Source organism: Octopus bimaculoides, chromosome 18, assembly GCF_046866305.1.
Source record: "Octopus bimaculoides isolate indiv1 chromosome 18, ASM4686630v1, whole genome shotgun sequence".
Lineage (NCBI taxonomy): Eukaryota > Metazoa > Mollusca > Cephalopoda > Octopoda > Octopodidae > Octopus > Octopus bimaculoides.
The window spans coordinates 39,908,198-39,933,869 of record NC_142945.1 but is presented as its reverse complement, the minus strand read 5'-3'; the positions used below and the strand labels follow the sequence as shown (position 1 = coordinate 39,933,869).

General features: G+C 37.5%; 1 protein-coding gene, 1 long non-coding RNA gene and 1 other non-coding gene across 4 annotated transcripts in view; 2 read left to right on the top strand and 1 right to left on the bottom strand.

The window, feature by feature from the left end:
- LOC128249904 (uncharacterized) overlaps positions 1 to 25,672 on the bottom strand; it is a 51,585-nt gene that overhangs the window by 6,051 nt on the left and 19,862 nt on the right. For both annotated transcript variants that reach the window (XR_008266053.2, XR_016244988.1), the window contains one exon: positions 9,664 to 9,738. This is a non-coding gene — a long non-coding RNA (uncharacterized LOC128249904). The remainder of the gene's footprint in view (positions 1 to 9,663; positions 9,739 to 25,672) is intronic.
- The window catches only part of LOC106884070 (LIM and senescent cell antigen-like-containing domain protein 1), an 86,403-nt gene continuing 62,873 nt past the window's right edge, over positions 2,143 to 25,672 (top strand). Inside the window, exon 1 of the mRNA XM_089366029.1 lies at positions 2,143 to 2,710. The gene's annotated coding sequence lies outside the window, so the exon portion shown is untranslated. The remainder of the gene's footprint in view (positions 2,711 to 25,672) is intronic.
- On the top strand, positions 21,116 to 21,221 carry LOC128249990 (U6 spliceosomal RNA). Its single transcript, XR_008266131.2, has one exon. It is a non-coding gene; the product is annotated as a U6 spliceosomal RNA (small nuclear RNA).

The window sequence follows — 25,672 nt, the reverse complement described above, 5'->3', positions numbered from 1 at the left end:
GTAGATGGAATCTGAAGCCCATCGTATATATATATATATATATATATATATATATATATATATATATATATATATGCAGGGCAGGGAATCGTCAATTAGTAATAAAATTAATAATCAACAATTTTGCCGGGTAGCTCAGTATGAAAAAAACCTTTTTCGGTAAAAAATTTATAATCATAAATATATAGGGATTGACAGTAACCTGCTTCTCCAACATACTGAGAATTCAGAAATAGCAGTCAAAGAACTACTGATTTCAAAACTACAAATTATTACTCCAGATTGATAGCGATATTTTTGATACACACAGAACAAAAAACAGTAGAGAAGAGTTTTTTACTCTTCTCTACTGTTTTTTGTTCTGTGTGTATCAAAAATATCGCTATCAATCTGGAGTAATAATTTGTAAACTCTTCTCTACTGTTTTTTGTTCTGTGTGTATCAAAAATATCGCTATCAATCTGGAGTAATAATTTGTAGTTTTGAAATCAGTAGTTCTTTGACTGCTATTTCTGAATTCTCAGTATGTTGGAGAAGCAGGTTACTGTCAATCCCTATATATTTATGATTATATATATATATATATATATATATTTATGTGTGTGTGTCTGTCCCCCAGCCACTGCTTGACAACCAATGCTGATGTGTGTATGCCTCTGTAACTTAGCAGTTTGGCAAAATAGACTGATAGAATAAGTACTAGGCTTACAAAGACTAAGTCTTGGGTTCAATTACTTTGACTTAAACCCTTTAAGGGGCCACAGTCAAATGACTGAAACAAGTAAAAGAATACAATTTTGTAGTCCTGAAATAAGCAGATATGCTTCCAGAGGATACAGTTTGGATTATAATCCGTGCAGCCAGTTGAATCTGATGGATTGCCTATATAGCTAAGTGCAAAACCAGCCGTCAGTCTCTGACCAGCCATAACAAACAACCATCTAAATACATACTAGATATATATGTGCACCCACTTCTCTCAACCCCTAGCGTAAAACCGACCCCACTCCTCTCAGGGTAAGTAATCTTGCAAATTGCATGACGATCTCAAGGTACAGTCTGCAAGGTAATTGGCGTTAGGAAGGACATCCATCTGTAGAAATAATGCAAAAGCAGGCATAGGTCCAAGATGGACTCATCGAGTCTAAACTGTTCAGCCCATGCCAGCTTGGAAAGAGGACGTTAAATGATGATACACACACATACATACATACAAAATAGACAGCCTATTCTGTGTTTTGCTTTTGGCTGACTGTTCACGGTAGAGGATATGTCTATTCACTCTATCAACGTCTTGAGTTCTACATCGGATGCTTTCACCGTATAAAAACTATCTTTATATACTCACAATATATATATATATATATATATATATATATATATATATATATATATATATATATATATATATATATATATAGGCATTTATAAATGCGTGTATGTGTTATATTAGACATTGAAGCGCCCGTTAGGTGTGTAGTACGTAGGTAGAAAATATAAACGAACATTGACACTTCGCACTACAAAAGTAAGTTATGCTGACAGCAAGTTACGAAGTTCTTCACTATCGGAATGAAAGAAGAGGGGGAAAGTTTCGTTAAACTGGCCAAGTAGAGTTTTGGCAAAGTAGACCAGCGGAAGTGATATCATGTCGGTGCTATGTAAAGTGGGTTGGAAGACACACTGAGTGGGAGTCAGCGAGAGAGAATGAGTGATAGCTACAGAGAAAGAGAGAGAGAGTAACAATCTATACGTGCAATCTAGCTTTCTTTCTCTCTGTTTCTCATTATATATATGTATGTATATGTGTGTATATTTATATGTATGTATATGTGTATATTTATATGTATGTGTGTGTGTTATTCAACCAAGGAAACAGAAAAAGTATATCAAGAACGCACATGCATTTTTTTTCTTCTAATCCTTTCCTTCAAACACTCATACGTTGAAATCATATATATATATATGTGTGTGTGTGTGTGTGTGTGTGTGTGTGAAGAGACATGGAAAAAGTGGTACCAATAGAGTACAGATAGTAAGAGACATAGAGAGAAATAAAAAAGAAACAGAAACTAAGATCTGAGTAGTAGAGAAAGAAAGAGAATGAAAGGGAGGCGAGGAGGAAGCAAGAAAGAAAAAGGTGTAGAAGAGATAGATAGATAGATAGATTGTAAAAGTGATAATGGCATGAAAATTGAAGTATAGGAGTGTATAATAAAAAATATAGTGTAGGAGTGTTAATAAATAGTTAGACAAATAGATAGATTGTAAAAGCCAGAAAGATAAAAAAGAAAAGAAAAGAAAGAACGAAGAAACACTGCTTTACATTTTCCTACAACAGAAAGAAATAGAATTATTTACATAGAGAGAGAAACAGAAAGAGAGAGAAAGAAATACAGAGAGACAGACAGACACTGAAATAAAGAGAGAGAAGAAAGGAGAAAAAAAACAGTGAGGTACTTTCTGACGTTGACAAAGATAGAGAGGTGGGAGGGAGAGAAAGAAAGAAAAAATTAGAGAGAGAACAAATGAATGGGAGCTGCAGAAGCAGTAAAGGAGAAGGCACGTAGTTGTCTCTTCCTTTCTCTCTTCCCTCTCTCACGTCGGCCGGTCTTCCGTAAGTTTAATTCTGATGTCAGCAACGGGTTAGTTTTACATTCAACAGCATCTAGTGGATTTTTTTTACAGCAGTGAATATTTCTGATCAACGGTAAGTACTGATAGATCTGATTAAATATATACATATAAACCCATCTACAAAATTATAACCATCGTCTAAAATTGCTATTTAATGGTCTCAATTCCCGCCAAACTCTTAGACCCCGCTAACTATGTGTCTGAGACAGATATTTATCAGATATATAACATTGCCATTTATGTACATTGACCTTACGCTACTGGCACTTCGAGGTTTTGGAAGATTGTTATAGTTCTTGTTATTTTAAATAATTGCTTTCGGTTTTAGTTATCTGTTAGGATGTTTTTGTTTTGTTTTGTTTCTTTTTAGCTTTTTTTTTACTTTTCATTCAATATTGGTATTCCATTTTTTGCTTCGGGTAATCCTTAATATTTGGTACTTAATCTAAACTAGTACGCATCAACAGGTTATGAATATATTCCGATGAATAAGCAACATGTTTTTTTATTCTTCTCTTTCCCTCAAACTTATGATAAGCGATTTAATTTTCGAGAAGTATACATATACTTTCTGTTACCAGTACAGGTGTGGGTACTTGCCCTGTTACTGGTCTCGTAGTCATGGTGTGAGTAGGAAGGGTGTATGCGCGTGTGTATATGTATATAGATATATGTACACTCACACCTCCACATATATAAACAAGGGGTGTGGACGTTGAGAAAGAAAGTAGGAAACAAAGTTATTTCACACATATACTCTGGGAAAAATCCTTTTATTTGTTAATTTGGACTTAGTACCCGTTATATTCTTCATATCTATTCAGATGACCTGTATTTCTTCAAAAGAAAATGAGGGGCTTGTGCCTTATCTAAATAAACTCCCATTATTCGTGTTTGGAAGCCAAATAGCCAAAATAAGAATTTATTGGAAAATAGTTAAATCACTGGGACGAATCAAAATGAATAAATATTAGAAAATTCTGCGGAGTTGCGGATCATGCGTTTTTAAAAAAATTTTTAATATATTTAACCCCTATTTTTGTTTATGTGTATACGTTTTCGAATATGCTAAAATATTTTTTTTCTTTTTAACAATAAATTGCTTTCAATAAAATATTTTTCTATTGATAAAACCCAAAACATACACACACACACAAAAAAAAAGAACAATACAAAAAAATTCAGATTTCTTAAGCAATATGGTCCAAAAACATTTTCTGATTAGCGACAGCTTTATTTGATGCCATAATAAGTTTATTCAGTACCTTGTCCTCTTGTGATCACTTCAGATCCTCATTTATAATTGATGGTAATTAGAGGATTATGGAATTTTGTGATATACGACGGTCGGGGTTTGGTAAGTCCAGGAATGGAACGAACGATTTATGTTATTTTTAGATGTTTGACACTTCTCGTTTGCTAAGTTTTCATATTCGGACAGAACAAACATCTATATCTATAAAACATTTGTTTATATTTTGGAGGATTTGCGATAATTTAAGGAAAGTTGGGATGGGAAAAAAGTTATTTTCAGTATTTTAGCATGAGTGAATACTAAAAACTCGGTATTCAGCGATGCGACTGTGCTAATTAAGACATGGGGCACAGTGCCAATATTCGTTAATAATGAAAATGAAGATAATATTAATTAGGCATGGTTTGTTGTTTAGCCCGTTGTTAAGCTTGATTTAGCAGGTCCATGATCAAAGATCAAAGGCTTTACAACCGTGACTATCTTGTCGATTTTTTCCTATGTGCAGCAAATCCAAACCCCGTATCCACATCCAATGCGTTCATTTTTAAATGGCAGGGTGATTTTGAAGGAGATTTGACTGCTATTTCTCGCTGTTCGAGTAACCATATATGAGCTGCCTTGTTGGTTCTGCAGATGGTAATGTCGATATTGTTGTTTGGCACCGAATCAGCTGTACTCAGGCAAATCTATTATAAATATATCAGTCGCGACCATCTCGTCTTTTCTCTACGCATTTCTCCTTCCCATTTTAAATTTAAGGCGATATGTGATTTGAGGGAAACTACAGCTTAGAATCTTCCAAAACAGATGTGAAGAATTAGAAGGTAGAGATAACGGGAAATTCATTATAAAGATTAATTCCTTTAATAGTTTCCATCAGTGTTCAATTATGTATAGTTGTTTTGGGGTGTCCCGTACTTTGCGGCTTTAAAATGCGGGGTCCCGTTGCTTTACAGCATCGGTTTTCGTGGTTCCGTTATACACTACGGCACAGGAATGACTTAATGGGTTGTCCTTCATATAAATAAATCGAAATAGAAACCTTAATAACAGTAGAACTTCAAATATGTAGATTTAATATTTTTTTTTAAGTAAAAAGAGAGAAAAAACTACACATTTAACGTGGAAAGTATTTAGCAATGGCTTGGCCAGATTCTTAAGCAAACGACCGAAGAAATCCTACGTAGAACTGGTATAAACAATGTCTGAAATACTGTACATGTTGGATTAAAAAATATCTTAATCAATATCTCATTTATATTTACAGATATTAATTATGTATGCATAAACTTTTGTGTTTGTATTACATCTTGTTTTTGTTTTGTCTGAGTTTACGTTTATAATATGAAAGATCGCTCGGGAAGTTATTTCTGTCTTAATACATGTGCGTGCGTGTGTGTGATGGTCAATAGAACACATTGTTACTAGGCTTATATCATAGCGCTGTCTATGGTCAGTTCTGCTTGGGTAGACTATTTGCTCTTGGGTGAGCTCTGAAGGGGCAGGCCTATGATCAAAGGCATGCCACCCATGACTACACCGTCGTTTTAGACATTGTAACTAAGACCGCATTCAATATGTCTTTCCCCCTTCTGTAAAGCGGTAGGGCATGCCTTCAGGGACATTTTGTTATTTCAAGTAGGTTAAACAAACTCGTTGAGGGACTCCACTCCCTCGTGCCTTGAAATCTCGCTTGGGACCCTATAAAAGTTAGGCGGAGGTAAATAATACGCACACCACCCGTTTTCGGCGAAGCAAAAGCCCTAACCCTAACACCGGATGTGCGTATTCTTTACTTTCGCTCAAAAGTTAGAGGTAACAGGGGAATCTCTTTGTTAAATGTTTTCAACAATTGTGTCTAGAGACTTTAGTGTGTCACGTTTGGGTTGCCGGTATGCTGAGCGACGTGCATTGCCCGCACCAATCTCTGTTTAAAACAGTTTTAATACTTGTTATATATTGTAAAGTCAACTTCTCAACTACATGGCTTCGGGTTCAGTACTCCTGCTTGACATCTTGGGTCAGTATCTTCCATTATAACCCTAGGTTGACCAATCGTTGTGAGTGAATGTGGTAGATGGGAACTGTATAGAAGCCCATCTTGTGTGTGCACGCGCGTCTTTGCGATTATGTTAGTCTCTGCAACTTGACAACTGGTGTTGGTTTGTTTATGTCCTGTAGCTTCTTAACAGTTCGACCGAAAACAGCATTATGGAATAATAAGTTCCAGACTTAAAATAAACACTGGGGGCAATTTGTTCTACTACACTGTCGAGGACAGTGATCCCTTAGCCAGTGCAGTTGTAAGACATTAAGTATACTGGGCAGGTGCTTGTGGGCCTCCAACAGATCCAGGAGCTCTGTGCTAATTTTTGTATGTTGTGGTTTGTTGCCTATTAATAAATACTATAAGTTCTAGCGCATTTCTTTGTCTGGGGACATGTAATAAAAGAATATCATAAAGATTTTTAAAAACTCATGATGTGTTGTAATACTTTTAGCCCTAATTTGTGCTGTGGATCAAAAAGAGTTGGAAATTGCTGATCTACTGTGAGGATCAAAATAGGAGACGTGGTTGTCGGGTAAGAAGCTTTCTTCCCAACCACATGATTCCAGGTTCAGTCTCACAGCATGGCACTTTGGGCAAGTGTCTTCTACCATCAGGCCATCCAAAGCCTTATGTGTGGATTTGGTTGATGGAAACTGAAAAAAGCCTGTTGTTTGTGTATGTATATATATATATATATATATATATATATATCTAACATAGTTTCTTGATTTATTCAACCAATGTTGCATATTTTACTTCCTGTATTATTTAGACAATATGCCTCTTTGCCACCACCAGTGAAAATGGGATGGACAATTTACAATGGATGTCGTTTTGAATGATATAGTGTGGGGTTACATATTGTAGTCTTCTCATTTGTCAAACATATATGTGAAAGGATAGTCTTTATATTTCAACAGAGACAGACATTACACTTTAATGTATAATAGGTCTCTCTGATCATCAGATCTGAAAAACAGAACAGCATAGCTATCGTTCACAAATGAGTTCAATGGATTTACTAATTGTTTTAAGCGACCATGTTGTAGTGAAAATGCATACACACTCCATGATCTCACACTCATCAAGGATGTGACAACTGGAAGGAGAGTGCTTGCCCGGGGACACAATGCACGTCTCAGTCTAGGAATTGAACCCATGATTGTATAATCATAGAGTTAACACCCTTACCGCTAGGCCACATCTTCACACAGATACTCTCTTTACTCTTTTACCTGTTTCAATCATTTGACTGCGGCCATGCTGGAGCACCACCTTTAGTCGAGCAAATCAACCCCAGGACTTATTCTTTGTAAGCCTAGTACTTATTGTATCGGTTTCTTTTGCATTCTGTATTCAAATCCCTCCAGATGTCAATAAAATAAATCCTAGCAGCTGAGATGACAGAATACTTGAGAGCCATCCAGTGAACTCCTTCAATCGCTCAGTCCACTTAGGCTGTAAAATGGGTATCACTTGATAGTAATAAGCATACTATACAATTTGATATGACTGTGAAGTTGGCTAGTTTTTTTGTTTTTTGTTTTTGCATTGGCTTCCAGTGTGTTTATCATTTTAGTCAGTTGTGAAAGCATGTGGCCTAGTGGTTCAGGTATTGCACTTGTGATCATAAGATTGTGGTCTCGATTCCTTGACTGGGCAGTGTTTTGTCTTCTTGAGAGCAAAACACTGCATTTCACATTGCTCCAGTTCACTCAGCTGTAAATGAGTTCCAGCAGTCGCTTGGGTCCAAGATGGACTGACATTTTGTCCAGTGGGTGGTGGTGGTTTGCAGTCTCAGTCACCTATGTGCTGTCAAAACTAAGTTAGGCTCTGACCTTATGAGTCCTAAGGGCTCGTGACAGACCTTAGTCTAAATCTAAGTCATTTAGAGAAGGTAATGCCTGTAGCCCTTCACATGGCCTCCAAGACTAGTGTGAGAAGGAGAGGAGGGAGGAAGATATCCTCAAACTCAGGTGACCTGGCCCTAGGTCTTGCAGTAAGGTAGACTCCACCAAATACATCCAAAGTATCACGTAAGTGGCTTTAAATTGGATTACAGATTAAATCTGTTACCCAAGAAGGCCACAAGATTTGAACTCAGAATCCAACAGTTCTACCAATCTACTGCCCTGGTTTGGTACTTATTTCCCAATCCTGAAGGGATGAAAGGCAAAGTTGACCATGGCAAGATTTGAGCACAGTGTTGATTTCAATTCCTAGTTTTTGCTGTTGTTAAACCCCAGGCCAGTCATGATCTAAACAGACCTATGATAAAAAGTGGTCCAACTCTGACTAACTCATTTATTTGTATTTATAGTGAATGTGTCCTGTTCTTCCTTTTTTAAAATGCTGTGGTAAAATTTGAAAGAGATTTGGCTGCTGGTGACAGCCTATATCCAAAGACAGTCCAGCTGTGACTATCCCATCTTTTGTATGTATAGTGAATGTATCTTTCTTTTTCTAAAATGCTCAGGTTAGGGTTGGCTGCCAATATTCAAAGATGTTCCAGTTATCACTATCTTCTCATTTCATATATGTATAGTGAATGTATCCTGTCCTTTTTTAAATGCTAAGGTGTGATATGAGATTGGGCAGCAGGCAGTGACCTACGTTCAAAGATGTTCCAACCATGAACTTCACCATTTTTTTGTATATATTGTGGTTGCATCTTGCTCACCCACTTTTTTTTCAGACATTAGGGTATAATTTGAGATAGATTTGTCTAGAGGTGGCAGCCTTATGACCCTAGAGCACCCACTAGAACATACCAGAGTTGGTTCAATTGACTATATTATTTCCTTATAAAGTACCACTCAAGTTGGTTGAATAAATAAAGTACCAGTTGTGTACTGGGGATGATGGTATCAACTAAACCCTTTCACTAAAAATTGCTGGCTTTGGGCCTAAATCAGGAACCTGTTATTTCTTTTTTTAAAAAGGGCCTCATACTTTGTCATCATCATCGTCATCGTTTAACATCCGCTTTCCATGCTAGCATGGGTTGGACGATTTGACTGAGGACTGGTGAATCAGATAGCTACACCAGGCTCCAATCTGATCTGGCAGTATTTCTACAACTGGATGCCCTTCCTAACGCCAATAGAGGGCAATATTTGGTTCAGGGCTTTGTAAGAGAAATACACTATAGGGAGAGGAGGAAGAGGACAAAAAAAATAGATGTTCTTGGTGATGTTTAGCCCCAGGTCAATCTCTCTGATCAAAAGTGTTCCATCTATCATCATCATCATCTTTAGCATCCCTTGTCCATGCTGGCAAGCTGAAGAATCTGATGATTTTTATGGCTGGACGTCCTTCCTAATACTAACCACTTTATAGTGTGCTGGGTGCTTTTAGGTGGCACCACATGGGCACTTTTACGTGGCATCACACTGGCACTTTTATGATCATCCTATTTGTTTTTTGTTTTTTTTCTGGGTGCCGGCATGGCTGTGTAGTTTTAGAAGCTCACTTTATGACCACATGATTTCAGACTCACTTCTGCTGCATAACACTTTGGGCAAGCGTCTTCTACTTTAGCACTTGGCCAACCAATGCCTTGTGTGTGAATTTGGTAGGCAGAAATTGTGTGGAAGCCCAACATATATATGCTTGTGTTTATCCCCTCCACTACTTGACAACTAGTGTTGGTTTGTTTATGTCCCTGTAGCTTAGCAGTTTGAAAAAGGAAACTGATAGAATAAATACCAAACAACCTTACCAAAGAATAGTTTCTGTCAATTCTGTTGTTAGTTTCCAGTTGTAAATCTCAACATTTGCAGAAATATCCAACCAGCTGGAAAAAAAAAAAAAGAAAGAAAAAGGTAAATGTATATGTATTTAAACATGAAAGAATGTAAAAATTTTGAATTGGATCAAAGTCAGGAAAGATTGTTGTTTAACTCCAGAGCAGTCCTGACTAATCAAGCAAGCCTATTATCAAAGATGTTTAGCTATGATCATCCTACTGCCAGACTGACCCTCATGCCGGTGACACGTAAAAAGCACCCACTACACTCTGAGTGGTTGGTGTTAGGAAGGGCATCCAGCTGTAGAAACTCTGCCAGATCAGATTGGAGTCTGGTGTAGCCATTTGGTTCGCCAGTTCCCAGTCAAATCGTCCAACCCATGCTAGCATGGAAAGCAGACGTTAAATGATGATGCTAATGATATACAGATATATATATATGAATTTATAGATGATTGTATTATTCAATGTATCCTTACCTTTTAAAAGTAGGATGTTATCTGAAGAGATATTGCTGCTATTTGTAGCAGATCAAGCAAACACACAGATTCTTCCTTTGTTTGATACTGTTAGTCACCTAGTTGAAAGACCAAAGGTGTGTTGACTTATGCAGAGAAAATACCAAGAACTTGTTGCAGTGTATTCTTTCTTGGAAACCCTAAACGTAGACCTTCTGCCAGCAACGATCAGGAGTTACTTCGGATCTTTTTTAAAACGGGGGCCACATTTTTCATTAACGAAACACTTTGAAACTTGGAACACTGGTAGAATGTGTCATATAAAACATCTTTTTCTCTTAGTCTTCTTAAAAAAAAAAGAAATCCATAAGTTATTCCATGTTAAAGTTGTCGTATTTCTGTAATTTCAACCAATCACTGACGTCCATTCAGCCGACTACATAAACAAACGATTCTGAAACAATTAACCCTAACCCTAACCGTAGGGTTAGGGTTAGGGTTAAAGCAAATTTAAAATGAAAAAAGCAAATAAAACGAAGGTATGGAGATTAAATACGCTTTACATCGCTTAATCAGCCAAAGGAGTAAATGTAAACAACTGAATACTTGTCAGTGATTGGTTGAAATTATCGAAATAAGACAATTTTTTACATGAAATAAATTCGAATACAAAAATATTTTTCTGTTCTATAACACAAAATAGATAAGTATACGAAGTTTGAAAGTCTTTCCGTACCAAAAACACTACGTAAAACATTAATGAAAAATGTGGCCCCCGTTTTAAAATAGATCCGTTACTTCTTATCAACATTCATATTGCATTTTATGAACAACAGTGTTAGTTATGGTTTTATAATGGACCCAGTCTCTGGTTCATTGGGTTTCTGATATTGTCTATGCTTCTTGGAGAAAATAGATCCCACAAGGTATTTCTGTTTGACATACCAGTTTATTGGTTTACCTATTGATGTGTGTGCATATATATATCCAAAAAATAAGGAGTGGAACAGGTAGAATATTGATTACAATTGTTTCATAAGTTGCTGAAATTCATTACATTGGTAGTAACAGACACAACACAGCTTAGCTAATCTTCAGGTTGTAGTCACCTCAACGAAGTTTACATTGTCACTAGAAGTAAACAAATCTGTTTACATAATGAACTACAACTGGTTATGAAACAATTATAGTTGATATTCTACTTGTTCCACTCTTTATTTTTCGAATATTTATTCACTTTGTTCGCAGCAATTAGTTGCTAAACTGTGAGTTGTATGGAGATAGTTAGCTTATCGAAATTCCATTTAACTTTGATATGGGAAGAACTATGTAATTTCCAATGTTAATAGATATGTATGTGTGTGTGTGTATCTATCTATCTATCTATCTATCTATCTATCTATCTATCTATCTATCTATCTATCTATCTATCTATCTATCAAAAAAAGCAACACGGATTTTAAAGGTTATTGCAGTACGCACGTTTCATTGCATTAATTTTTGATCACCTTGTTTTTGGAATTGTTTGGATAATACCATACCTGGTGCCACATTCAATTTTGAATCTAAATTTTATATATATATATATATATATATATATATACACATACTGTCCACTTTTTGTCCTGTCTACCAGCTGCCTAATTGCTTGAAGCTTATAACTTCCTACACTTGGATCCCTGAATTGTATTTACATTTGTGTATGTATGTATATACATGCATATATATATGCCTGTGTGTGTGTTGTGGCAAGTCATTAGGGCTTCAGGTAAAGTGCTTTGTAGCATTTGTTCCTTTCTCTGCACTCTGGGTTCAAATACCACCAAAGTCATCTTTGCCTTTCATCCTTTTGTGGTCAATAATAAATAAACTACCAAGTCAGGTACACTGGTTGATGCTTCTCTTGCCTTCTCTCACTTTCTCTTTCTCTCACACACTCCTTTTTTTCAAGAAGGAATTACCTCTGTCAAAACCTGGTAAGGGATTGGTTCTGCTTGATTTAGTGTGCCAAACATTGGCCATGCTATAACAGTGTCCCTAAAATTTCTACAGGAGTTGAGACCCGACTATAAGCACACACACATGTACACAACAAACTTCTGCAGTAGTTTCTATCCATCAATTGTTTCTCACCAACTATTGCTCAGCCTGAGGTTAGAACGACACCATACAGAGACTCCCGCTCTGGCTTGGCTAATAGATGGATTATCTTTAAACCAGATGCTAGTGTTTTCCTGTTGACATTTCAGTTTTTGCATATAGGAACATAGTTTATGTTTCTGAAGCATCTGCCTAGTGTAGCTAATAGCTGGCCTGTATACTCTACTGCTATTAGTGGTAAGGTTTAAACTTTAGTTTATGAATTGCCAAACTTCTAAGAAAAATACTTATTTGTCTGAGGTGAGTTGTTTTACAGCTTGGTGTCCTTCCCATTGCTAACCCTTACATGTTTTTTTTTTCAATTAAGGAATATCTTATTCCACAAACCTTTGAAGATGCAGAAAATAACAGGGAAAATACTATTATTGCCACCTGTTGTTGAGTGACTTTCCTGAGAAGCACAAATGTATGCATGCACGCATGCACACACAAACTCACACATGCATACCCACAAGCACATACACACATACATGATGAGCTTCTTACAGTTTTCATCGATCAAAACCACTCACAAGGCTTTGATCAGCCCAGGTCTATACAAGACACTTGCCCAAAGTCTAACACTATAGGACTGAATGAAGAACTGTGTAGTTGGGAAGCAAATATCTTAACCATACAGTCATACCTACGATTTTCCTAGAATAAACAACCTGACCCCATATTGACCGTATCGTTGTTGGGAGATGATGTTAAATGTCACTGTTTCAATGAAGTCGATACAACTAGTGTTGGCTGGTTTCCAAACAGGGTGAACTTACAAAACTACTGCAATCTCATTAATTACTCTCCCACACAAAATTATCAAAATTGATGCAATTTGTACATTTCAGTTTCATTTGTTCATTTTTACGTCTGATTTTCCACACTGGCATGGGTTACACAATTGCAAACTATTAAGGCAAATGATTTTACCTTAATTATGCAAAAAGAAAGGTTAGCAACTGAAAGAGCTGAATACTGTTTCTGTTGCCAACTTCTCTCTCTTTTTTTTGTGTGTGTGTGTGTGTTATTAAAGCAAAGGATTTTTTGATCCACACATTGTAGGTGTAAAGCCAGTGATTTGTTGACTGGAGAAATGACAGTGCCCACACTGCTTCTAGCTCACAATCTTCTGAGAAAGACAAATATAAACAAATACAAACACATACATACACAAGAGGCTTGTTTCAGTTTCCATCTACCAAATCCATTTACAAGGTTTTGGTTGGCCTTGGGCTATAATAGACGATGTTTGCCCAAGGTATTCAGAGTTTAAACTTAAGACTATGAATGCAAAACCATGCAGTTAGGAAATGAACTTTTGAACCTCATACCTATGTCTGTTCAGGCATAGTTCTGTGGTTGAAAAATTTGCTTCCTAATCATGTGGTTTCACGTTCAGTCCCACTGCATAGCACCTTGGGCAAGTGTCTTCTTCTATAGCCCTGGGATGACCAAAGCCTTGTGAGTGGATTTGGTAGATGGAAACTGAAAGAAGCCCATCATGTGATAGTTGTAAATGAGCATGAACATCATGCAGTCAGTGTCTTGTTTCCAGTCTTCCATGAAAACATGTCCGGCTATGGGGGAGCATTGCTTGACTTGGATACTGGTGAGGGTTGGCAACAGGAAAAATATATATATATGCAGAACATCTGTTTCAACAAAGTCATTTAGTCAACTCAAAGGCGCCATGTCTCTTTCAAATATCTTTCCAAAGTGAAATATGTCAACAATATATGTCAACATATTTCATCATGTTGAACTGTTAATCCCCACACATTTTTACTCTCTCTGTTTTTTTTTTTTGTTCTCCATTTTTTTTTTTTCCCTCAGTCCTTTCTGTCGAAGAGCATAGGCTCAAAATGTCAAAGACTTTTCCAATTTTCCTAAGCATCAAATTAATACGCCGCCTGCTTGTTTTTCCCCTCACTTGTTTTTGTCTTTTGTTTTCTGTAAATTTGAACTGTATATATATATATATATATATATATATATAATTCAATCAATATTCACGCTGGTCAAAAGGAATAAACATCCTTCTGTTAAACATCCATTAATGTTATTATCACCTGAAGAAATGAATCCATAAAGATAATCAACCCGATGCCCACAGATACTATGGACTACACTGTAATCATCCCAGGAATACAGACTGTGATCTTAAGACAAGATTTGTGAAAACATGCGTAGTGATGCATTACATGTTTATAAATTCCATTATCATTATATATATATATATATATATATATATATAGATAGATAGAGAGAGAGAGAGAGAGAGAGAGAGAGAGAGAGAATTTACAAAAAGCAAAAGACGGGTGTGTAAACAACAAACAGATGTATTAGTTTAACGCTTGGGAAAGGCGCAGGTGTGACTGTGGAAAGAAGCTTATATCCCAGCCACATAGTTCTAGGTTCGGTCCCGTTGCATGGCACCTTGGGCAAGTGTCTCCTACTATAACCCTGGGCTGACCAAAGCCTTGTAAATGGATTTGGTAGATGGAAACTGAGAGAAGCCTATCATGTGATTGCTGTAAATGAGCATGAACAGCATACAGTCAGTGTCCTGTTTCCAGTCTTCCATGAAAACATGTCCGGCTATGGGGGAATGCTGCTTTACTTGGAAACAGGTGAGGTTTGGCAACAGGAAAGGCATCCATATGTAGAAAATCTGTTTCAACAAATTCCATGGAAAAATGGACATTAAAATGATGATGACAATGACGACGACGGCGACAACGACGACGACGGCGACTGTGATGATAATGATGTAGAGGACTGAATTTTGTGAGCATTACCATTCTGAGTTTCCTGTTCCTGATCCTGACAATTTGGAATGTGAAGTATATGTATATATATATAAATATATATATCATCATCATCATCATCATCGTTTAACGTCCGCTTTCCATGCTAGCATGGGTTGGACGATTTGACTGAGGACTGGTGAAACCGGATGGCAACACCAGGCTCCAGTCTGATTTGGCAGAGTTTCTACAGCTGGATGCTCTTCCTAACGCCAACCACTCAGAGAGTGTAGTGGGTGCTTTTACGTGTCACCCGCACGAAAACGGCCACGCTCGAAATGGTGTCTTTTATGTGCCACCCGCACAAGCCAGTCCAGGGGCACTGGCAACGATCTCGCTCGAAAATCCTACAGGAGCCAGTCAGGCGGTACTGGCAACGGCCACGCTCAAAATGGTGCATCTCATGTGCCACCCGCACAAGAACCAGTCCAGGGGCACTGGCAACGATCTTACTTGGCTTGCCGGGTCTTCTCACGCACAGCCCATTTCCAAAGGTCTCGGTCCGTAGTCATCGCCTCGGTGAGGCCCAATGTACGAAGGTCTTGCCTCACCACCTCAGCCCAGGTCTTCCTGGGCCTACCTCTTCCACGGGTTCCCTCAACTGTTAGGGTGTGGCACTTTTTCACGCAGCTATCCTCCTCCATTCTCACCACATGTCCATACCAGCGCAATCGTCTCTCTTGCACGCCACAACTGATGCTTCTAATGTTCAGCTTTTCTCTCAAGATACTTACACTCTGACGGGTATTCACATTGACATTACACATCCAACGGAGCATACTGGCTTCATTCCTTGCGAGCTTACGTATGTCCTCAGCAGTTACAGCCCATGTTTCACTGCCATGTAGCATGGTTGTTCGTACGCATGCGTCATACAGTCTGCCTTTTACTCTGAGTGAGAGTCCCTTTGTCGCCAGCAGGGGTAAGAGCTCTCTAAACTTTGCCCAGGCTATTCTTATTCTAGCAGCTACACTTTCAGCGCACCCACCCCCACTACTAACTTGGTCGCCCAGATAGCGGAAGCTATCGACTACCTCTAGTTTTTCACCCTGGAATGAGATAGAAGTTGTTTCCTGTTTGTTTGCAGTCTTTATTGCACCTGAACATCTGCCACAAACAAAAACTAACTTGCTAGTTAACCTGCCTTTGATGTTGCTGCACCTCTTATGTGTCCATAGCTTGCACCGGGTACATCTTATAGAGTTACTACCTACTCCTTTTCTACATACTGAGCAGGGCCATCTACCTGAAGGGGTTTGTGTTTTATCTACCTTCCTACTTATTAGGATTTTGGTTTTAGCTAGGTTGACTCTAAGGCCCTTCAATTCTAGACCTTGCTTCCACACCTGAAACTTCTCCTCTAGTTCTGATAGTGACTCCGCAATATATATATATATATATATATATATATATATATATATATATATATATAGCGAAATCGGGATGGCACCTGTGCCCAGTGTCACCTTTCTGGCACTTGTGCCCGTGACATGTGTAAGGATTTTCGAGCGAGATTGTTGCCAGTGCCCCTGGACTGGCTCTTGTGCGGGTGGCACATAAAATACACCATTTCGAGCGTGGCTGTTGCCAGTACCGCCTGACTGACCTTCATGCAGGTAACACGTAAAAGCACCCACTACACTCTCGGAGTGGTTGGCGTTAGGAAGGGCATCCAGCTGTAGAAACTCTGCCAAATCAGATTGGAGCCTGGTGTTGCCATCCGGTTTCACCAGTCCTCAGTCAAATCGTCCAACCCATGCTAGCATGGAAAGCAGACGTTAAACGACGATGATGATGATGATGACACACTCAGCAGTGACTTGCAAAATAATTCAGTCTGAAATAAAATGTATTCCATTCTAATAAAAAGTATGCAGTTCTCTTTCATTTAATTGCTGCACAAACACGTTACCATTTATATTTGATATTTCTCTATCTATCTATTCATCCAACTATTTATCTGTCTGTCTGTCATCTTTCTCTCTGTCTATCTGTAGGTCTATCATATTTTTGTCTGTCTGTCTGTCTCTCTCTCTCTTATCTCTCTATCTATCTATCGAGCCGGCCATACACTTATACAGATGTTGATTTTGTAAAGCAAATGAAATGCTGTGCACTTATGTAAGCAAATATTTCAAAAAGAACATGTGGCAGTTGTTAAAGTGGTGCTAGTTACGTATTGAGGTGGTAGTTAGTAGCTCTTTAACATTGCAGTAGTAGTGGCTGTAATGGTATTGGTATGGTAGTGACTACATTGGTATAGTATAGTGTGGTGTGGTGTGGATCTAACAGTTATATATATATGTGTGTGTGTGTGAATATATATGTATATATATATAAAACTGTTATAGTTGTTGGTTGTAGTATCATATTATTTTCAGGGGTTCTCAACCATTTTTTATCTGTAGACCCCTTTGATTACTATTTTACTCTGGCAGACCCCCATAGCCTTTTGATGTAGTTTTATAGAAACTTCTTTCAAAATTCCTATTTTGTTATTCACACATCAACTTGTCTAGGTTGAACTATGTAAAATGGATAGAGAAAGAAACCTAGCTGTTTCTTGCAATAAATACCAATACATACATCTAAAGCAACATTTTTTCAGGAGCCCTTAAAATACTATTCTGGATCTCTAATTTACTATTTTGCTGTGTGAACCCCTAGAAATCTATTATGGACCCTCGGGGGCCACATGGATCCCTGTTGAGAACCACTGATTTACTTGAGTAAACTGTTGATGCAGTTTTGTTTTAATTTATTTGTCTACAGCAGTGATGATATGATCAGAGAAGCATATAGATAATGAAATATCATCAAACTATTGTATAGAAGGCTGCTCCAATGGCATATTATGTCATCTTTATCAATTTTATATCAGACTGTATGGTCAGATGTATGCTTCCTGACTATATAGTTTCAGGTTCAGTCCCACTGTGTAGCACCCCGGGCAGGTGTCTTCTTGGGCCAACCAAAGCCTTGTTAGTGGATTTGTTTAAACAGAAACTGAAAGCAGCATGTTGTACATATTGTGTATGTGCATGCGTGTATTTGTGTGTTATTGTCTCCTTGTCTGAACAACATGATGGTTGTAAACGAACTTTACTGCTGTGCAAGTGGTGTCCTTCATTTCCTATCTTCCATAGAAACATGTCTGGTTTGGAGGAAGTGTAGCAAACTCATAAAAGGCGGAGAGAGAACGTAAGTTCGTTTGCCCGAACATGAGAAATTATTGATTTCTTATTGGTTAAAAATTACTGCTCATATACGAATTATGAACTTCGTTGAAGAAATCTTTCACGGGGTTACGGTTCTATGATTCGTGTACGAGTAGTTATAAAAACCCTGATTTTCGGCAAAATCTCCAGTGTTCATTATTTGCCACTCAAGTCCACGACACTCACCCTTTTGAGTATAGGCTAATATATATGCCATGTTCAATACTCAAATCCGACAATATTGAATTGCCATGAAACCTTATTAGTTAGAATGAGAAACTAGTTAATAATAAATTTAAGTCGTAATTCTCTACGACGAAATGATCTGGTTTCTGAATTTCTATAAATGTAAAAAATATGTATATAATAAATTAATGTAGAAACTTAATTCCTTTTACTTCTCGTTTCTTTCCTTCAGCGTTCTTTTCCTTTCAACCTTTAATGTCAAATATTTCTGTTATTAAAATTTGTAAAATAAACTGTTTATATTCTATATAAAATTTTATGTAGTTTTTACTAAATCACCAATTTACGATGTGGTGTTTATTCTACGAGATTACATCGAGGTCACCAGTTTTTATGTTGATAACAGGTCGGACACCAGTTTTTTTATGTTGTTGTGACAAACAACCAACATAAAAACAAGTATTAATTTATTTGGAAACAGGCAAGGGTTGGTGATAGGAAAGACATCCAGTCATAGAAAATTCATCTCAACAAATTCTGCATACATGGAAAAGCAGATGTTAAAATGATGATGATGTCAATATGTCTGCTGTGTTTTGTTGTAACTCGTTATATTCTGAGTTCAAATCCTGTCAAAGCTAAAGTTAACTTTATATCAGTGATATTTTATTTTATCTCAGAAAGCAAATAAAATACAATTGAAATACTAGGGTTCATTTAAAAAAAAAATTTTTTATAATGCATCCTAGATGTATAGCTTTAATAGAAAACTGAAACGTGTATGTTTTCCAAACATGACGTTTATGGGTCCGCAAAGTAAACCTTTGCTACCATCTTTTAGCACCTTTCTAATCAACAACTGAGATAATTTTTATGTGGCCACTCAACCTGCAAGAAATAGCAGCCAAATTTCCCTCATATCACATCCAACCATCCTAAAATAGTAAGTGGGGAAGGACATATCAGATAATAAGGTCTTAGAAACATTGACCCTAAAAAAAAGAAAGAAAACTTGGCGGGGGGGGGGGGGGGGGGGGGTAGACAGACTGGAATGCTTTTGACCGTAAGTCTTACTTGTTTGGGTATGATCTAAGACTAAACAACAGGATGAATGCAGATGGCCAGACCTGTTGGTTAAAAATATAAAAAAAAATATTGCAAGGAAACTCCTGGTGGTATGCATTTGTAACAAATTTCTTTTTTTGAAATTTGGGAATTTTGGGAATTTTTGATGCAGTTGCTTCATATCAAGATTTGATCTTGAATAAAGTCAGAAGGAAATTCATGATGGTCTGTGCTATCAGCAACAATTAATCTATGTTAGAGTCTATAGAAGAATTTGGTATGTTTAAAATGAATGAACAAAGAATTTAAAACATTTGGACTTCACCCTTTGTTTAAGTTTGAAGAAAAAACGAGAGAGAGATAGTGTGAGAGAGAGAGAGAGAGATATTGTGGTTTGGCTGGGAGTGAGTTAAAAGAAGAGATTATTGAGTATAAGGAGTGGCAAACGTGTGTGTGTGTATGCAGTGTTCTGGGGTATTTGATCTCCTGTCCATGGAACCAGGATTGAAACAGCTGTGTTGCCATGCTGCAGCTCCCTTGTTAGAATTATATGAATTAAAAGATAGTCTCATGGTACCAATTGTATCCATGTCTGTCAGTACATTAAAGAGAGAGTGGTGGTGATGTAATTGAGAATGTTTACAAGAGGGTTTGGATGATAGGAAAGATTAGCAAGATTGTAAAAAGTCACGCCATGCTGTGCAAGTGTATGTGTGTGTGTGTGTGGCTGTCTTAACAATAAAGCTCTGTGTGTAAATTTGTGTGTGTATGTGTCACTGTAGGTTAGTTAGTGTGTGTGTTTAACCTTCTTTAAAACTCTGTGTATGAATGTACATTTTTTTTTAACATTCTATATTGTGTGTGTGTATTTTGATATTAACTTCTGTGTCTGTCTTCATGTATATAACATTCACTGAAGCTCTATGTACATAAGTATATGTGTGTGTGTGTGTGTGTATTTATATATATTTATTTATGTATCAATCTGAGCGTGTTGTAAGATTTTCTGAAACCATATGTGTGTAGAACATATGTACTAAGTTATGGAGAGGAACAGTAACTTAGAATACTCCATATCATCTATTAATACATTTATATATCTATAAATGTACCAACATGTTGACTTGGCGCCATGGGTTCAATTCTCACCTGATATTCTCTTTTATGTATTCTTTCATGTGTCCTCTTTGACTCTATCCACATTTACTGTACAAATAAATAACTTTATTCATTTTTTTCTCCTTGTTCACTCCCCTGCCCAACCCTTACTACTTCCCCATCATGACTCCCTTCTGTCATATACATATGTATAATATTAACTTCTGTGTCATATATATATGTATAATATATATATATATATATATATATATATATATATATATATATATATATATATATATAATATATAAGGATTTACTTTTCGTAATGAGATAAAAAAGTAAATCCTTATATACACACGCTGATATATGACGTACGTTGGACCCCTTATTCGCATAATCACCGAACCTGGAGCTTAACTATGGTCTATCCATATGTAGAATATATATATATATTGCTTCGGCAATACAGATACTAAAATTGGAACCATACAGAGAAGATTAGCATGGCCCCTGCGCAAGGATGACACGCAAATTCGTGAAGCGTTCCATATTATCATGGCGGTGCATCAGCATGGCCGCAGCTCTGAGCTGAAACTATAAACAACAATATATATATATATATTATAATTATTATTATTGAGTCAGAGAGCAGTGCATGCCATCAAAGTGACACTGGGGTAGAATATACAAAGCCCAGTATACCCATCATGACTTCCCGTCTGATAAGGGTACACCTGACATATGCATCACAACCATATGTGCGCAACATGGTGATCTCATATCAAGATAAATAGTGCATGACCTTGCAGGTGGACCCAGTTAGAAGTTTCTTCAGGTTGAATTGCCCATCCCGCTTGAAAAAGGTTCCTGAATAAGGGTTGTTTAAGGATGTTGACTGAAACACCCATGTTTACTTGGGTGAATTATTCAAATCCCAAATAATTGCTCTCAACACATGGCTATGATGTTCCCCCACTACTTTTGCTCATGATCCGAGATGCACATATTGTCAGCCACCAAGGGACATGCTCAAATGGTTATGGTCACACAGCTAATAAGCACATCTGTGGTAGCAAGCAGAATATTTACTGTAGCACATCTTTTATACCAAGACAAAACATGTACACGATAGCACTTCCAATCAGTTAAGATCAGAAGCAATGAGAGCCACTGCCTGGTACTGTATCAGGGCTATTATTATTAGTAGTTGTGTTATTATTATTAAGGTGGTGAGCTGGCAGAATCATGCTGGGCAAAATGTTTAGCGGTATTTCATCTGTCCTCATGTTCTGAGTTCAAATTCTGCCAAGGTCAACTTTGCCTTTCATCCTTTCAGGGGTCGATAAATTAAGTACCAGTGAAGCACTGGGGTCGATGTAATCAACTAGTCCCCTCCCCGTAAATTTCAGGCCTTATGCCTATAACATAAAGGATTATTATTTCACCCTGCATTCTAATGGTTCTGCCAGCTTGCCCCCTTGATGACGATGATGATAATAATAATAATTGTTGTTGTTGTTGTTATTTCAAATTTTTGCCACAAGGACAGCTTGTGAGAGGTGAGGATGAGTCGATTACATTGACCCCAATGTTCAACTGGTACTTATTTTATTGTCCCTGAAAGGATGAAAGGCAAAGTTGAACTTGGTGGAATTTGTAGTCAGAACGTAATGATGGGTGAAATACTGCTTAGCATTTTGTCCACCATGCTAATGATTCTGCCAACTCATCACCTCGATAATAATAATAATAATAATAATAATAATAATAAAGAATTTTTCAGCCCAAAATAAATTTTGCCGCTGGAAATCCCAAGTTGAATTCTTGCAACAGAATGGACCTCATTAAAGGTGCCTGAGTCTAGGACAAGTTAGTGGTGTTAAGCTGGATTATCGCTTAAGTCAACCACTCAAAGTTTACCCCTGGGACCATGAAAATTTTCCCCCAAAGGTGAAATTTTCCCCAGTGGCAAGATCACTGGGTCAGATCTCAGTTGTGGAAACTGTCATTGCTTTCAGCATCATTATCGTTGTCGTTATCATCACCATCATTATTGCTAATATCATAATTATCATTATTGTCATCATCATCATCAAGGCAGTGAGCTGGGAAAGCCATTGTTGTGCCAAACAAAATGCTTAGCAGCTTTTAATCTGTCTTTGTGTTGGCAGTTTAAATCCTGGCAAAGTTGATTTTGCTTTTCACCCTTTCAAGGTTGATAAAATGAGTACCAGTTGTGCACTGGGTTCGATGTAATTCACTAACTACACCCCCGCAAAATGTCAGGCTTTGTGCCTATAGTAGAAAGGATCATCATCATCATCATCATTGTCTTTCATGCAATACTACTGTTGGCATTTGTAAACAAAGTGGTAGAACATGTTTTGTTTACTGCCGAGTTCACTGAAGCGTACTGAGTGTCTTATCTAAGGTGAAATCCAGTTTCATTGGATATAATATAAATCTGTCTTGTTCTTATTGGAGAATGTTTTTGAGGTCACTCATCCACCTAGAAATAACAGCTAAATGTCCCACAAATCACTCCTTTCTGCCTTAACCCATTTTGTCACCCTATTTCTGTTGAAAGACGCTACTTTTGTTTTCAATTAATTTTGAAAATAACAAAGAATTTATTCAAATAACTTTGTTATTAAACAGGATTTTTTAAAAAATAAATTAGCATAAAACTTGAATGGTAAATTTTAATTTAATTTACTTTAAAACAGGAAGTTTATGCCATAGAAACAAGTGAGGTCTCAGGCAGGTTGGTATCAAAAAAGGGTTTAAAAATAACCCTAAAAGGATACATGAAATAATGTGGTCCCAGAGACACTGTTCTTTTAAAAAATAAATTAGTGGCGACCAGCTGTTATACTTTTGACCTTAGATTTACTCAATGAGGGCTGACCTAGGGCTAAATAATCACAACAACTATAATGTTAGGAAGCCTTTTTTTGTCCAATGATACAGCAGTACCAGGTGGACTGGGTTAGTAATGTGTTTTGTATAAGGCAAACTTGCTAAATAGGACAATCTAATTAGTGTGACTAAGATTTATACATATTACTTTGCTGACTGTTTCAACACAGACATGCACATTAGCATGCACATGTTCTGACTGCAGCTTCACTCCACAGCTTAACTGCCACTCCTCCCACGCATGCTTGACTTGCTAGGAGTTGCTGTCAAATCTCCCTTAAATCACTCCCTACCATTGTCTGAAATAAGGTGAGATAATATTTAGATTATTCTGAATAAGCAGGATAGTCATGGCTGAAAAGCCTCTGATCATAGGCTTGCTCAATCAGTTTTGAGGCCAAGGGTTAAACAATAGCAGGTTCTGATTTTCACAATGTACTCCACATACGACATTCCCTGTTTGCTACTTTTTACAAACACTATACCTTCATTATCATACTGTACCTCACACAGCGTACCCTCACTGCCACACTGTACCTCATATAATGTACCTCGTTGCTGCACAGTACTCCACACAATGCACCCTCCTTCCGTACATACTGTACCCTGTGCAACATAGCATGACTACTATACTATGCTCTAAACAACATACCCATGCAACTTCACTACAACCCACACATCATAACATGACTACCACAGCGTACCCCATACTGCATGCTCTATTCTCACTGCTGTAGTGCATCCCACACATTACACCCACACTTCCACTGCCATACTGTACTCCATACAACATGCCTCATGGAGGCAAGGAGTGAGACCTTTGGCATTATGTCGTGCTTGAGAAGAAGACCCATCAAGCCGAGCAAAATCGCAGTCATGGAAGATACCAGTGTCATGCAAATGGCACCTGTGCTAGTGGCACGTAAAGGCACCCATTACACTCTTGGAGTGGTTGGCATTAGGAAGGGCATCCAGGTGTAGAAAACCATGCCAAATCAGACTGGAGTCTGGTGCGGCCTTCCAGCGTGCCAGCCCTGTTAAACCGTCCAACCCATGCCAGCATGGACAATGGACATTAAAGGATGATGATGATGAATAATGGTTTCAAATTTTGCCACAAGGGCGGCAATTTGTGGAGAGGTGATAAGTAGATTATATCGATCCCAGTGTTCAACTGGTACTTATTTTATCAACCCCGAAAGGATGAAAGGCAAAGTCAACCTTGGCAGAATTTGAACTCAGAGTGTAAAGATGGACGGAATGCCACTAAACATTTTGCCTGGCATGCTAACAATTCTGCCAGCTCTCTGCCTTAATAGTAATAATAATAATAATAATATTGTAAATATCTAAGCAATTTTTTATCAGAACTAAAATTAACAAGCATCTGTCTGTGTGTCTGTGAACACTTCCTGAAATTCTTGTCCATACTCAAGCCAGCATTATTGTAATTGTTTAGTATACTTATCACTTCCCTCATTTTTTGTTGTTCAGTTTCCAAGTATGTAACTTCAGTTTCCTTTTCTAACAATCGTAGCTTGCTTATGGTATGGGTGTGATGATTCAGGTCACAAATTCAAATGCTATTACTAGCACTACAACAACGGAGTGTGCTCTTGTTTATAACGAATCTAGTGAAATCCAATTATGTAGTCCCACACTAAAGCATTTATCCATGTAAAGTTTTAGTCTCATGAAGTTCTTTCCCTCTAGAAACCTTATTCTAGAATAACAAAGCCCTCATCTCCATCATCAAGCTAGTAGCCATATTAAATGGTGCTGACCATATTTACCAACAGTTGGGTCATGTGATATAATAGGTATATGTTGTTGATGGTGTTGACTGTTCTGTTCAGAACAAAACACCTTTGGATGGTGAGTAAAGCAGTTGGCATCACCACCACCACCACCATCACCACCTAACTGCCTGTCTGGGCCTCCACACCAAGTATCAATTAGTGTTCAATAGTGCAAAGAGCATGGTCAATGATGAGGCTGCCCTGCATTGCTAGTTGACATCTAAACGTCTGTTGGCTGCAGTAACCTTCAAGCCATTGGTCTAGGATCCCCCCCTATCAGTTATCTAA